We start from the raw sequence: 16311 nt of genomic DNA, 5'->3' as shown, positions 1-16311 counted from the left end.
GGACTCCTCAACAAAATGGAGTGGTGGAAAGGATGAACAGAACGGTCCAACAAATGGCTCGTGCTATGCTTGATGAGTCTAGGACTCCCAAAACCTTCTGGGGTGAAGCTGCTTTTGCTGCGATTGTTATTCTCAACAAAACAAATGTCCGAGTGAACAACACTCAAACTCCTCATGAGCTCTGGTATGGTGACACTCCTTCGGTAAAGCATTTCAAAATTTTTGGAAGCAAATGCTATATTAAGAATAATGATGAACAACTTGGCAAACTTGAACCTAGAGCAGATGAAGGCATTCTCCTTGGTTATTCTCCCCACAACAAAGCATATAAGTGTTGCAATAAAAGACTTGGAAGAATTATTCACAACATTGATGTAGTGGTTGATGAAAACGGATACATTCCTAGGCAAGTAAATTATGAAAATATCGAAGAGGATGAAAACTACTCTCCAGATCAGATTGATGATGAATGAAAACCTCAAGGGTCACCAGAGGAAGAGATAAGGATAGACGAGAAGACTCCATCCAGGTACGTTCAGAAGAATCATCCAGAATCTCAGATTTTGGGGCAGAAAGAGGCAGGTGTACAAACAAGAAGAACAATTGCAGAAGCCTCAAGCTATTTGGCATTACTCTCCTCCACTGAACCAAAAAATGTAAGAGAGGAATGCAAATATGAATGCTAGGTCAAGGCAATGGATGAAGAACTTGAGCAGACCGAAAAGAAAAACACTTGGGAGTTTGTTCCTAGACCAAAAGATAAGAATGTCATACGGACAAAATGGATCTCCAAAAATAAGTTGAATGAAAATGGGGAAGTAATTAGAAACAAGGCCAAACTTGTTTGTAAAGGGTATGCTCAATAAGAAGGAATAAACTTTGAAGAAAATTTTGCTCCCATTGCTAGACTTGAGGCCATCGAAATGTTCCTTGCTCTCTCAAGCTTTCAAAAGTTCAAAGTATTTCAAATGGACTTAAAATCAACCTTTCTGAATGGAGACTTAGAAGAAGAAGTGTAGATTGAGCAACCAGATGGGTTCATCCTTGGGAATGATCCAAATCTTGTATTCAGACTAAAAAATGCTCTCTATGGTCTTAAACAGGCTCCAAGGGCTTGGTACTACCGCTTGGACAAATATCTTCATCAACAAGGTTTTTCAAAGCGATCAGCAGATAGCAATCTTTATATAAAAATTGAAAATGACAAATTGCTAATACTTGTTGTGTATGTAGATGATATTATCTTTGGTAGCAATGAAGAAGTGATGAGTCAAAGCTTTTCCTTGGTGATGCAGAAAGAATTCGAAATGTCTTTGCTTGGAGAACTGACATATTTTCTTGGACTGCAAATCCAACAAATGAAGGCGAGATCTTCCTGTCTCAATCCAAGTATCTCAAGAAGATTTTGAAGAAATATGGAATGGAAGATGAAAAACCAGTATGTACCCCCAGGGTCACAGGATGTAGCCTAAGTGCAAATGATGAATCAGCAGCAGTGCATCAACCAACCTACAGATCTATGATTGGAAGTCTACTTTATTTGACAGGTACCCGACTAGACATCATGCATGCAGTGGGAATAGTTGGAAGATTTCAGCAAAATCCAAAGGAAACTTATCTTCAGGCAGTGAAGAGAATTTTCAAGTACCTTCAAGGAACTCAAAACTATGGCTTATGGTATCCTAAAGATATAGATCTCACACTTCATGCTTATACAGATGCAGATTGGGCCGGAAGCGTGGATGAAAGGAAGAGCACAAGTGGTGGTGCATTCTTTATGGGTTCCAGATTAGTATCTTGGTTCAGCAAGAAACAAATTTCGATTGCTTTATCTATAGCTGAAGTGGAATATGTGGCTGTTGCATCTTGCTGCACTCAATTCCTTTGGATGATGCAGACTTTGCAGGATTTTTAGATCACTTGTACTCCACCTATCTCCATCTTATTTGATAATACAAGTTCAATTAGCATTTCAAAGAACCCAGTCATGCATTCAAAGACCAAGCACATACCGATCAAGTATCACTTTCTCACGGAACAAGTGCTTGAACGAAAGGTCAAGTTGGAGTATGTTCCTTCTAAGGAACAAGTTGTGGATATACTCACCAAAACATTGCCCAGGGAGACCTTTGAATACCTCAGGCAAAAGCTGGGGGATGTTGATGCATAATCTTGTTGTTGAATCTCATCTGTTTTAGAGATTGTTGGTTGTACACAAGCTTCATATGGGGTATACGCGTACTTTTGCTGGGTTGCGTAATGGTCGAAGATCGAATGGCACTGTTATGATCTTAACCTGCAAAAAGATACCCAAATACAGAATATGCGATGTAAGATACCCAGAACATAGAATACTGAGAGAAAACAACAAATATTTTATTATTCAGAAAGCAATGTTCACTGGCCTCTTCGAGGGGGCAACCTCCAATAGAGCAGAGCCCGATACAAAATAAGACACGATGCTCCTTGCAGGGAGTCTCTATCCTTTATATATGACTCATACATGCAATACCATTGATCAATACCATGGGTTTTATTAATACCATCTATCTAATACTACGGCCCATTTACAACTAACTGTGGTCCCGTCATTAATTGCGGGTTAACCACTTACAATTATTAATATGGGCTTTATTGACTCTTGACTATGACTCGATCCCATTACATAAATAAGGGGGTTAGGGTGGGACCGTAACATGCCCTCCCCCTTAACACTAGCCTTGTCCTCAAGGTTGAAGCTACGGAAACTGCTGAAGAATAGCAGCCAGTTCCCAAGTTGCATCTTCCGGAGAGGTGTCTTTCCACTTGACAAGGACTACCCTAATCATGCGGCCCCACAGGTGCCTGTCTCGTGTGTCTAGGACATGTTCAGGTTGGAGCCAGATTGACCCTTCTTCGTCCAATTCAGTTAGACTGGTTTGAATTCTGCAATTGTTCCCAATCACTTTCTTGAGGCATGAGACATGGAAAACTAGATGGATTTTTGTAGTAGGTGGCAAAGCCAACTTGTAAGCCACTTCTCCAATGCGCTGAAGTACTTGATATGGTCCGTAGAATTTTGGGGATAGTTTCTGACAACCCTTGTCTTTGAGTGATGTTTGCTTATATGGTTGCAGCCTCAAAAATACCTGATCCCCTTCTTGAAATTGGTGCTCTGAGCGATGTTGGTCTACCTGTTGCTTCATGTGGTTTTGATCTTGATGAAGATTCTCTCTAAGATGGGTGAGCATGGTTGTGCGATGTTGTAGGAGTTGATCCACTGCTTGTACTTTTGAGCACCCCTTGATATAAGAAGTAGGGGAAGGAGGGAGTTGACCATATACTACTTCATACGGAATCATTTTGGTGGTGGCATGATAGTTGGTGTTGTACAACCATTCAGCCAGAGGTAACCACTATACCCAAAGATGTTGCTTTTCTGAAGTGAAACACCTAAGGTAGGTTTCCAGACATTTGTTGACCGCTTCAGTTTGACCATCCGTTTGCGGATGATAGGAAGTACTGAGTTTTAGTTGAGTGCCTTGCATCCTGAAGAGTTCCTGCCAAAAATTACTAGTGAATATTGGGTCGCGATCGGACGCAACAGAAGTGGGCATGCCATGCAATTTGAAGATATGATCCATGAAAGATTAAGCGACCAAAGTTGGTGTAAACGGGTGGGGTAGGGCGCAGAAATGAGCATACTTCGAAAGTCTGTCCACAAGCACCATGATGACTGACTTGTTTCCTGACTTTGGAAGACCTATAATGAAATCCATAGAAACCTCCATCCAAATTGATGTCGGGATGGGCAACGATTGTAATGTGCCTGGTGTGTTGACGGTCTCCCCTTTCTGGCGTTGACAGACATCGCATTCTGCTACGAAAGTAAGGATGTCCCTTTTCATGCCTATCCAGAAAAATGATCTTCTGGTGCGAGCATACGTCTTTTGAAATCTTGAATGTCCTGCAATGGGGGATGAGTGAAATTCTGCCAAAATGCAACTTTTGAGGGTGGATGTTGGTGCTATTACTACTCTGTCCTTGTAGCGAAGAATCTCATCCTACCACGAGTAGCCCTTGGTGGAATTTGGATCTACCTGCAATTGAGAAATGAGTTGGGAGAGCCCAGGATGTGAAAAACATTCCCTGCGAGCCTCCTCAATCCATTCTGGAATGGGGAGGGAAATTGCTAGCAGAGTACTTTCCTCCTCAAATTGATGAGATAATGCATCTACTACACTATTGTCTTTCCCTTTCTTGTAAATGATCTCATAATCATATCCCAGCATTTTGGCGAGCCATTTATTTTGTTGTGGAGAGGATAGGCGTTGCTCCAAAAAAAAATTAAGACTGTGATGATCAGTGCGGATTTGGAATTGTCGCCCTAATAAGTAAGGTCACCAGGTCTCTACTGCATGTAAGATGGCCATCATTTTCTTCTAGTAGGTAGATTGGCCCAGATTCTTCCCACTTAGTTGTTTACTTGTGAAGGCCAAAGGTCACCCTTCCTGTATTAAGACTGCCCAATACCTGTACTCGAAGCATCACATTCAATGACAAAATATTTGGTGAAGTCGAGTAGTGCTAAGAATGGAGTGGAACACATGGCATTTTTGAGGGCTGTAAATGCCTGTTGTGCTTCCTCATTCCAGAAGAATGAATTTTTCTTTAGGATTTGAGTGAGGGGCTTCGCTATGTGACCATTGTTGCGGACAAATTTATGATAATAGCCTGTGAGACACAAAAATCCTCTCAAGCTCTTCAAGGTCTTAGGTTGAGGCCAATATTGCATTGCCTGGATCGTTTTGGGGTCAACCTTGACACCTTCACGCCCCACAATGTGGCCCAAATACTCAACTTCTTCCATGCCAAACAAACACTTGGACATCTTGACAAATAATTTATGCTTGTGGAGCAGTTGCAAGAGTAGATCTACACGCTGAAGATGTGCGGCCCAAGTGCAACTATAGATGAGGAGGTCATCGAAGAAGACAAGGAAAAATTTCCTGAGATATGGTTTGAGAATGTGGTTCATAAGGCTTTGAAAAGTAGAGGGGGCATTAAAAAGACCGAATGGCATGACCAGGAACTCATAATGGCCTTCATGAGTTCTGAAAGCAGTCTTTGGAATGTCGACTTCCTTCATGCGAATTTGGTGGTAGCCTGAGCGAAGATCCAACTTAGTGAAGAATTGAGCCTCATTGAGTTCATCCAGCAAATTTTCAACCACTGGAATGGGAAATTTATCTTTGACTGTCAAATTATTAAGGGCCGTGAATTCTGGACACATCCGCCACTCCCCATCTTTCTTGAGCACCATGACCACCGGTGATGAATAAGGACTAACGCTTGGACGAATGACACCTGCTTCCAAAAGTTCCTTGATTATTTTTTCTATTTCATTCTTTTGGGTGAACGGATATCTGTATGGGTGCACATTTGGGGGTTGGGCCCCTAGAACCAAGGTGATCCTATGATCATGTTCCCCTCTAGAGGGTGGAAGCTCATGAGGCTTGTCAAAGATCAGCAGATGGTTATTTAAAATCTGTTGCATCTCAGGATGAATCGGCAGAGACTTGGTTTCAACTGCCTGGATGGCATTAAATTGATCTATAACTCCATGATGGCCCTTTTTTAGCAATTTTTCCATCCTATGCGAGCTAATGATATAGGGAGATCTCGCCTGGAGTCCACGGAGGGTATGTGTGGACTTGTTCTGCTTAAAAATCATATATAACTCCTGGATATCCACTGTGATTGGCCCAAGAGTGCGGAGCCATTCAGCGTTGAGGACAATGTCACATCCTCCCATGTGTATGGAAAACGTGTGGGTTTTCAACTGATAATCCCCCATTTGAATTTTGACATTTTCACAGCGGCCTTCACATTTCATTGTGCCCCCATTCACAATTTCGACTTGGAAGTTAGAAACTGCTTGTACAAAACAATGCACTCCTTCCATGACTTTTTGATGGATGAAATTATGTGTACTTCCACTATCAATCAAGACTACTACTGGGCGATGTCTAATAAAACCTCTGATTTTGAGAGTTTGAGGTGAAGAAATCCCTACCGAAGCATGTAGTGAAATAACAGGTTCGTCAGAGACATTGTCCTTTTGGTTGTCCTCTTCTAGCGCCTCATGTTCCTCAAGTGGTGGATCTTCCTCTGATGAGCTGTAGTCAGTGGCATCAATTTGAAAAAATTTGGGCTCCTTGCATTTATGACCTCGGGAGTATTTTTCATCATAGTAGTAACATAATCCTTGCTTTCTTCTTTCGGAAATTTCTGCAGGGGACACCTTTTGGACCTTAAGTGTTTGAGTCGTGTTGGGAGCCTGTGGGGGGCGACCTTTAGCGGAGAAAGTTGGGCGACTATATTGGGTTGCTAATGCCCGTTCCATGTTACGAGCTACCTTGCAAGCCTCCGTCCATGTGGGAGGGTGGTGTAGTAGGACTTAGGCTTTTATGGCTTCTTTAACACCGCTGATAAAACATTCTGCGTAGAACACATCTGAGAGACCCCAAGTGCGGAAGGCTAAGGCTTCAAAGGCTGTAATATATTCATCCACTATGCCAGTCTTTGGAGCTTCGCAAGACAACCCAAAAAAGAATATTCCTGGTCAAAGCGGTCTGTAAGAGATTTTTTGAATTTGTTCCAAGCCCGAAAAGGTCCATTGCAACGTTGATACCATTCCCACCATTTCCACCTTCCATTGTCCAAGTACATGCTCCCCACCATAAGCTGAGTCTCATCATCTAAGTTGTTATTTAGATTGAAATACTGCTCCATTTGTGCTATCCATGCTGCCAGGTGGGAACCGTCAAATTTATGCATATCCAACTTGGGAGGTCGCTGACGGGATTGTTGGTGGGTGCACCAGATGTGAGGAGAGTTGCTAGACTCACCTTCACTGTGTCCATTTCCATTATACTCCTCCTAGTGGGCTTCCTCCTTGCCCTTCGGGTTTATGCTCGGGACCATGCTATTTAGTCGGTCAAGCTGAATTCGGAGGGATTGCAAGGATTCTTCAAGTTTTCCCATCCTTTCATTGGCCATAGCTTGAGCTGTAGTTTTTACCATGCACCGACCTCATGTTCTTGAAAATTGGGACCACCTAAAAAAAAAATTCACTAAGAATTGAATGGTACCTCCATGCTCAGCTCGTTGTCCTGATTCTGATGGGCTAGATCACTAATAAGCGCCCCGGGAGATCTCAGACCTTTTTTTTTTTCTTTTTTTCTGAAAACTCCTAACAGAGTCTTACTCCTTCCTTATGAATACTGCAGTCGCCAAATCCTCAAAATGTCAATGCTGCCAAAAGTCCTACGAAAATTATACCCTATATAGGAACCCCACACAACTACTCAGATCTGGTGGATTTGGGAGATCTGAATGGCGGATCCGATATCTCTGGGCGGTGGAATAGACTGCTGCTACGGATCTGATGGATCTAATAGATTGGAATGGCGGGTCTGGAACTGCGAGATTGATGTCTGCTGCTGCTGCACCTCTTCGCTCGCTAATCTGGCAGAGATGATGTGTGATCCCCAGATAGAAAAGGGAACTATGGTCTTGAGGAGTGTCAGGTGCTACAAATTGCAATATACATAAGGGTCCGACAGTAGTACTCGGCCCAATGTTTTAGGGCTCTAACTAAGGTGGATCAACCGTACCATTAGCCGTACAACCTGACTACCTTATTGTACGGGCGAGTAATCTCTTTGAGTGCTGTTCTCGGTGTATTGTAGCAGCAAGATGGCCGATGGTTTATCTATTGCAAGGTTGTAGAGGAGCTAAGGGGCTTCTAATATACCTAGAAGGTAGTTGGAAGACAGTTTGTATGTGGTTCTATCTAATGCGCTACTATTCGAATGGGTACCAACAGCAGTTACAAGGTAGTCCAACAAGCGTGACCACCTCTTGTATTTCCTGTGTGCATGCCTCCCCAAATCCGCAGGTTTATGTTCTCAACGACAGATCTCGTGGTTTAAAGACGCCAGAACATGTCTCTAGCCAAAAAAAAAAAAATTGCTAAGAAATGGAGATCCCACTAGCCCTGGAAAGTGCTCTGATACCACTTGTTATGCTCTTAACCTGCAAAAAGATACCCAAATACAAAATATGCCAAGAAAGATACCCAGAAAATAGAATAGTGAGAGACAACAACAAATATTTTATTGTTCAGAATGCAATGTTCACTGGCCTCTTCGAGGGGGCGACATCGAATAAAGAAGATCTCGATACAAAATAGACATGATGCTCCTCGCAGGGAGTCTCTATCCTTTATATATGACTCATACATGCAATACGACGGATCAATACCATGGGTTTTATTAATACCATATTTCGAATACTACGACCCATTTACAACTAACTGTGGTCCCCTCATTAATCGTGGGTTAACCACTTACAATTATTAATATGGGCTTTATTGAATCTTGACTATGACTCGATCCCATTACATAAATAAGGGGGTTAGGGTGGGACCCTAACAGGCACAGGTTCACGGGGAGCATATATTATTCTAATAATGCATTTGTTCGCATTATGGTAGAAGATCTTGGAGGAAGTACAGAAGGAGAACATGGATGCTGATCTGAATATTGCTGCAATATGTCTCTATCTCTTTCACAGTCATTTATGGTGTATGGTGGATTATGGTTCTCCTTGAAGAAATTTTTCTTTTGCAGATCTAGTCTTTAGTCAGGGGGAGCATGATCAGCAAAGAAAAGGGCTAAAGCATGTTCTCAGGGGGAGCATAACGCTTTGCCCTTGATATCAAAGGGGGAGAATGACATTGAGGATCTCGAGTTTCCATCAAGTCCAAAGGGGGAGATTTTTGGCATTATGATTCTGGTTTGGCACATTGGAGGACAGTTAATTTTGCCCTAATCATAGGTTCGCAGGCGATCCATGGCATGAGTGCGGGGGTACGCAGTGCAGGAGAAGGCGCAATGCGGAGGTACACAGTACAGCAGAAGGCATAGTGCGAGGTACGCAGCGCAGCAGAAGGCGCAGTGCAGAGGTACGTAGGGAAACAGAAGAACAAGTTGCGGAGGTATGCTGTCAGGCAGGTAGTGCAGGTGCGGATCTGAGCAGAGGTACGCAGGGCAGCAGAACCAGTGGTGCAGAGATACGCAGAGCACTAGACCAACCAAGTGTGGATCTATGCAGTTTAGACACAAAGTGTTGTGGGTATTCGCAGTCCACTATTGGTGAAGTTGCGGACCTATCTTGAAACATTTGTTGGCTGTCCTTTATCTATTGCTGCAGAGTTCTGGGTTTAGATTTCTAGTATTACCTTTCTGTTTACAGCATTCTGAGATGTTGGGTGATTCATTGGTTGATTGTATAAGGAGATTGGGTGATTTCCATGTACTTAATGATTACTTGATCTTCTTGGATCTAGTTTGAAACTTAATTAAACGTGGTCCTTAAAGAAGTAAAAGAGAAAAGGGGGTTGTAGCTCCCTTCCAAGAGAGACTGGAAAACGGGAGAGAGTTGTAGCTCTCTGCAGGTTGCAGCCTGCGTACTGGTAAAGGACTGCACCAATACAAAATCCCTATAAAAGAAGTTTCTAATTGAAATAAGATAGAGACATATTACAACAGGTGGTTTTCACCCACATTGGGTTTCCACCTTATATCTGGTGTTCTTTGGTGTGCCTATATATTTTTCTTGTTCTTGTTCATTATTATATGCCACTGACATACAAATTAATGATCAATATCTGAAGAATAAATTAAAGTATAAATCTGGAAGGTATATTGAAAAGAATTTGATAATACTGATTCACCCCCCCCCTCTCAGTATTATTTCCAACAATTTTCTACTTCTACTCTAATGGATCATGTATCTCTCCTTCTATGCAATGAAAGGGGGACTTCACTGATTCATATAAACAATATCACCATGATCATTTAATTTATAAGGTACGTTAATTAAAGTAATTGAAGTAAATTACCCTAAGCCAAAAGAAAGGGAAACTGAAATAGAATTTAGAGAACTTTAAGTAGTTATAGAGTATTCAATAAACATATATTATTTTATATAACTTATTATTTTAATGACCATTATATTTAAATATTGAATATGATATATTTTAAAGAACTAAATAATGAAAATCTAACTTACCAATGGACCATTAAGTAATTATTACATAATTACCTAATGTAACTAAATTATAAAAATAGTAGTGATTTATTACCATTCACTTGTATTTAAATAATAATTGAATAATAATAAATCATTTAATATATATTATATAAGGACCATTATAATTAAAATATTAATATTATGCTATTTGAAATAATATTAATAATATATCTATTTATTTTTTAACAAATGAATTCCTTTATTTACCTATTTTAACTATTTCTAGAAATATTAATTAACTATTTTAGTAGTTTGACTAGGTTCATTAGGTCAAATTAGCCATTAGCATTATAGCTGTTGGAGTCTCTGCACACTCTATTTAATCTAGCTAAACCAGATTGGTTCTTCAACTTGTCCCGACGATGAACCACATTGGTTGGTTCAAAACGCGTCGACAAAAGATTGGTTATGTGATTTTGCCGAAGACTATCTTAACAACTTTATGGCTATCAAGTATGTCTCCAATAAATTTGATCTCCTGGTCCAATTATCAACTCTACCTCTCTCCTATGTAAGTATTAATTAGTTTTACCATACAACACCTGCTCTCTTCTCCTTTTGTAGAGAAATTAATACATCAAACTCCATTAATTTTTTAAAGTAAATTAAATATTAGAATGGAATTACAAGCTAGATCCATTTCAATTGGAAATAATCACAAATCAGTAAGTCTATGGTGCATAACCAAAATATACATACAAATGTATTTACATTCTCTAAATGAGAAGAGAATGAAAGACAAAAAATGAAAATGAGAAATTTTAAAAATTTTACAAGCATCCAATGTAATTGCAAGTCGTTTTTCTAGCCTTATGAATTAAATTAGTACTGAGAAACAAAATGTTAGAGACATCATCGAAAACTTTATCCTAAGAATCTTTTCAAGCATTATGAATAAATTAGAGTTGAGAAGGAAAATGTTAGAAAATTATATATTACGGAGCAATGGAACACATAAAATATTGCATAAATATAAACACAGAAAACGCACAAAACAAGAGAGACACAGATATACATGGTTCACCCAGTTTGGGCTACGTCCACCCCGAATAGCCAGTCCTTCCATTCTATTATCTAGCAAAATCAAGAGACACAACCTACAACAAATCCGCTGTAATATCCTCTGTTTTCTCTCACAGTCTCACCTCTCCGTTTCTCGCTCACAGAATACACATCTATCACACATCCTCAAATACAATACCCTCATACAAAGAGAGGGGTTGCCTTCTACGGCAAAAAACCCTATACTAAACATAAGTTATACCGTCAAATAATCCACCTAATGAACGCCCAGATTGACTAGAAATTACTATAGTTTTACAAGGCAATTTTATAGATGTTTTTAGCCTAGGGGGCGCTACCCCCGAAACCCCCCGCCAGGGGGGGGATCCCAAAGGTCGCAGCCGCCCCCCCTGGACCCCCGCTGCAGCGAATATTTTATGGACGGCGTTGCCGCCCCCATTTCGAACTAGTGTCCTATGTGGCGATACCTTTGAATATAGAAGATAATCAGGCTCCACAACCAACAATCTCCCACTTAGAGACTGATTGTAGCAACTCCGCTGCTGCTCCATTTGCTGGACAATGACTCCTCTTTTGACCTAGCTATTTCTCATCTTCATCGTCATCCTTGAAGACCAACTGAAACTGAGCATATTCTCAGTTTCTCCCTGGTTACAACTTTTGTTAGCATATCTGCAGGATTCTGGCTAGTGTGTATCTTTTCCAGCTTCAACTCTCCATCTTCCAACACTGATCGTACGAAATGGTACTTGAGCTGTATGTGTTTAGTCCTGGAATGAAATGCTGAGTGCTTTGCAAGATGAATGGCACTTTGGCTATCACTGTATAACGTGCCCATATCATGCTCCTTACCCAATTCACCCATAAACCTTTGAAACCAAATCATTTCTTTACTAGCCTCTGTAGTAGAAACATGCTCTGCTTTTGTTGTTGAAAGTGCAACAACACTTTGGATTTTTGAAACCCAACTAGCAGCTGTTCCCCCAATAGTAAATACATATCCTATAGTGCTCCTCCTGTAATCTCTGTCACCTGCCATATCTGCATCAACATATCCTTGTAGGGAGATGTTTGAACCACCAAAGCATAATGATTGATTTGTTGTACCTTTCAAATATCTGAGAATCCATTTCACTGCCATCCAATGTTCCTTTCCTGGATTGTTCGTGTACCTGCTTACAACTCCCACTGTATGTGCAATATCAGGTCTTGTGCAGACCATTGCATACATTAAGCTTCCAACTGCTGATGCATATGGAACTTTAGACATATAATCCATGTCTTCTTGGGTCTTTGGGCACATTTCCTTGCTAAGTTTGAAATGGCTAGAAAAAGGTGTACTAACTGGTTTTGCATTGTGCATGTTAAATATTTTCAACACCTTTTGTATTTACTCATTCGGAGACAATGTTAATTTACGATTTTTCCTGTCTCTAGTTATTCTCATACCAAGGATTTTCTTTGCAGCTCCCAAATCCTTCATTGCAAATGAATTTTCCAATTTTCTTTTGAGCACATTTATTTCCCGCATGTTTGATTCTGCAACAAGCATGTCATCTACATAAATAACAACATAATATAGCTTTCATCATTTTGCTTTTTCAAATAAACACAATGGTCAGAGTGACATCTAGTATAACCTTGTTCAGACATAAACTTGTCAAATTTTAGATACCACTGCCTTGGAGCCTGTTTTAAGCCATACAAGCTCTTCTTCAACCTGCACACTAGTTTCTCCTTCCCTTTCACCTCATATCCTTGTGGTTGCTGCATATATAGCTCTTCCTCCAAATCCCCATGGAGAAAGGTTGTCTTTACATCTAACTGCTCAAGATGAAAATCTTCAGCTGCTACAAGACTTAAAATAGTTCTGATTGAAGTCATTTTAACAACAGGAGAAAATATTTCATCAAAATAAATACCTTTCTTCTGTGCAAACCCCTTCACCACAAGTCGAGCTTTATACCTCTATTTTCCTCCATCTTCTTCCTTCAGCCTGTAAACCCATTTATTCTTCAATGTAGTTTTTCCTACAGGCAACCTAACTAAATCGCAAGTCTGGTTATGCATTAAGGAGTCCATCTCTTCTTCCATGGCTACCTCCCACTTCTTCCTGCTTTCAACCTGCATTGCTTCTTCATAACATTCAGGTTCACCGGAATCAGTCAACAATAAATAATATAATGGAGAGTATCATTCAGGGGGTCTACTTATCCTGGTAGATCTTCTAACACCACTTTCAGGTGTTTGGGGTGCTTGTTGTTGTTGTGGTTGTTGTTGTTGTTGTTGTGGTTGTTGATTATTATTATTTTCAGCCACCTTTACTTTTTCAGTGATTTCATCAAGAACTGTGTATTCCTTTTTTTATTTTTCCTGTTTCTTTTCCTGCAACTGATTCTTATACAAGACCTTTTCATTGAAAATTACATCTCTGCTTCTAATGATTTTGTGATTTTTGTAATCATATAAGCGATAACCAAAATCATTAACACCATATCCAATAAAGATACATTTCTTTGACTTTGCCTCAAGCTTTGTTCTATTTTCTTTATCAATATGGACAAAGGCCTCACAACCAAAAGGCTTTAAAATAGAGCAGTTTACCTTTCTACCTATCCATGCTTCCTCTAGAACACCACCATCCAAGGAACTTGCAGGCCCTCTGTTTATTAGATAAACAACAGTATCTACAACATCTGCCCAAAACTGTAAAGGCAATCATGCATGCAATCTCATGCACCTTGCAAGCTCCATGATTGTTCTGTTCATCCTTTCTGACACACCATTTTCTTGTGATGTTCTTGGAACTATCTTCTCTCTGCGAATTCCATGCCATGAATAGTACCTATCAAACTCTTTGCTGCAATATTCACCTCCATTGTCTGATCTAAGACACTTCAATTTCTTTCCTGTCTCAATCTCAACCAACGCTTTCCATTTCTTGAAAGTATCAAATACATTAGATTTATTCTTAATACAATAAATCCAAGTTTTTCTAGTTGCATCATCAATAAAAGTAACATAATAATGAGAGCCACCGAGAGATGATACCTGAGCAGGTCCCCATACATCTGTAAGCACAAGCTCTAATTTTTCATTCTTCTTTTCTTTCCCAACTCTGAGAAATCTGACTCTCTTTTGTTTTCCATAAATGCAATTCTCATAGAAGTCCAAATCAACATTCTTCAAACCTGGCAACGAATTCCTTGATTGAAGAATCTTCATCCCCTTTTCACTCATGTGTCCGAGATTATGATGCCATAATGTTGCATCTGCTCCTTTGGAAGTTAAAGCATTAACAAAGTTAGAAATACCATTGCATAAATACAATTTACCAAACTTTTCGCCTTTTTCTATTACGAGGGCTCCTTTGGTGACCTTCCAAGCTTTATCTGTGAAAGTTGTCACAAAACCTTCACCGCCCAACTACCCTGTGGAAATCAGGTTTTTCTTTAGATCTGGAACATGCCTTACCTCCTTTAATAGCCATTGGTTTCCATTCTGCTGTTTTACAAGAACCTTACCCATTCCAATGATTTTATAGGGTTTATCATCACCCAGACGAACTTGTCCAAAATCTCCTTGAACATAGTCATGAAAGTATTTCTTATCAGGTGTGGCATGTAATGAAGCCCCTGAATCTACCACCTAGGAATCAGTAATATTTTCGAAAGAAAGAATCAAAGCATCTTGTAACACCTCATCTGTCACATTTGCTTCATGATTGTTTTCTTGTTGTGCATCTCCTTCTTTTCCCTTCTGAGATCTATAGTCTTTCTTTAGGTGTCCTTTCTTTCCACATTTCCAGCACACTATCCCCGATCTAGACTTGGATCTGCCTTTCCTTGATTTACTGCGATATCCTGAACTCTTTCATTTTTCCATATTTGTTCCTCTAGACTCTACACTCAAACCATTTCCTGATGTCTCACCGGAGCTTTTCCATCGCATTTCCTCGCTAAGGATAGCACCGACAACATCATCAAACTTTAAAGTACTAGATCCAGAAACAAAGTTACTAATGACCATTACCAAACCATTCCAACTTTCTGGTAATGAGCACAAGAATAACAAAGCTCTAACTTCATCATCAAAGTTTACCCCTACAAAACTTAACTGACTTGTAACTATATTAAAATCATTTAAATGGTCTACAACAGATCCACCTTCTGACATCTTCAGATTAAATAACTGTTTCATAAGAAATACCTTGCTTGAGGCCAAGGGTTTTTCATATAGTTTTGACAGCGTCTAAATCAAACCCTCTGTCGTGGTTTCCTTCGAAATGTTGAAGGCGACTGACGCAGCAAGGCACAACCGTATTGTTCCGAGTGCCTTTCTATCGAGAAGGTTCCACTCTTCGTCTGCCATACCCATCGGCATATTTGATTTTCCGCCGAATGGTAGGTATAGATATTTCTGATACAGATAATCTTCCATATGCATCTTCCACAACGAGAAGTTTTTGCCATTAAATTTCTCGACCATAAACTTACCATCTTCCGCCATTGATCCCACTTGAACGAGGAACCCTTCTTTCCTGCAAGTTTATCAGCCAAATAGACCTTCGGCTCTGATACCAGTTGTTAGAAAATTATATATTACGGAGCAATGGAACACATAAAATATTGCAGAAATATAAACACCGAAAACACACAAAACAAGAGAGACACAGATATACGTGGTTCACCCAGTTTGGGCTACGTCCACCCCGAACATCCAGTCCTTCCTTTCTATAATCCAGCAAAATGAAGAGACACAACCTATAGCAAATCCGTCGTAATACCCTTTGTTTTCTCTCACAGTCTCACCTCTCTGTTTCTCGCTCACAGAATACACATCTATCACATAGCCTCAAATACAATACCCTCATACAAAGAGAGGGGTTGCCTTCTAGGGCAAAAAAACTTATACTAAACATAAGTTCTACCGTCAAATCATCCGCCTAATGAACGGCCGAGATTGACTAGAAATTACTATACTTTTACAAGGCAATTTTATAGTTGTTTTTAGCTTCGGGGGCGTTGGCCCCGAAACCCCGCGCCGGGGGGGCTCCCAAAGGTCGCAGCCACCCCCCCTGGACCCCCCATGCAGCGAATATTTTATGGGCGGCGTTGCCACCCCCATTTCGAACTGGGGTCCTATGTG

This window comes from Pinus tabuliformis, chromosome Q, assembly GCF_031772625.1.
Source record: "Pinus tabuliformis cultivar Carrire ecotype Pingquan chromosome Q, CPIR1, whole genome shotgun sequence".
Lineage (NCBI taxonomy): Eukaryota > Viridiplantae > Streptophyta > Pinopsida > Pinales > Pinaceae > Pinus > Pinus tabuliformis.
This window is presented reverse-complemented; position numbering follows the sequence as displayed.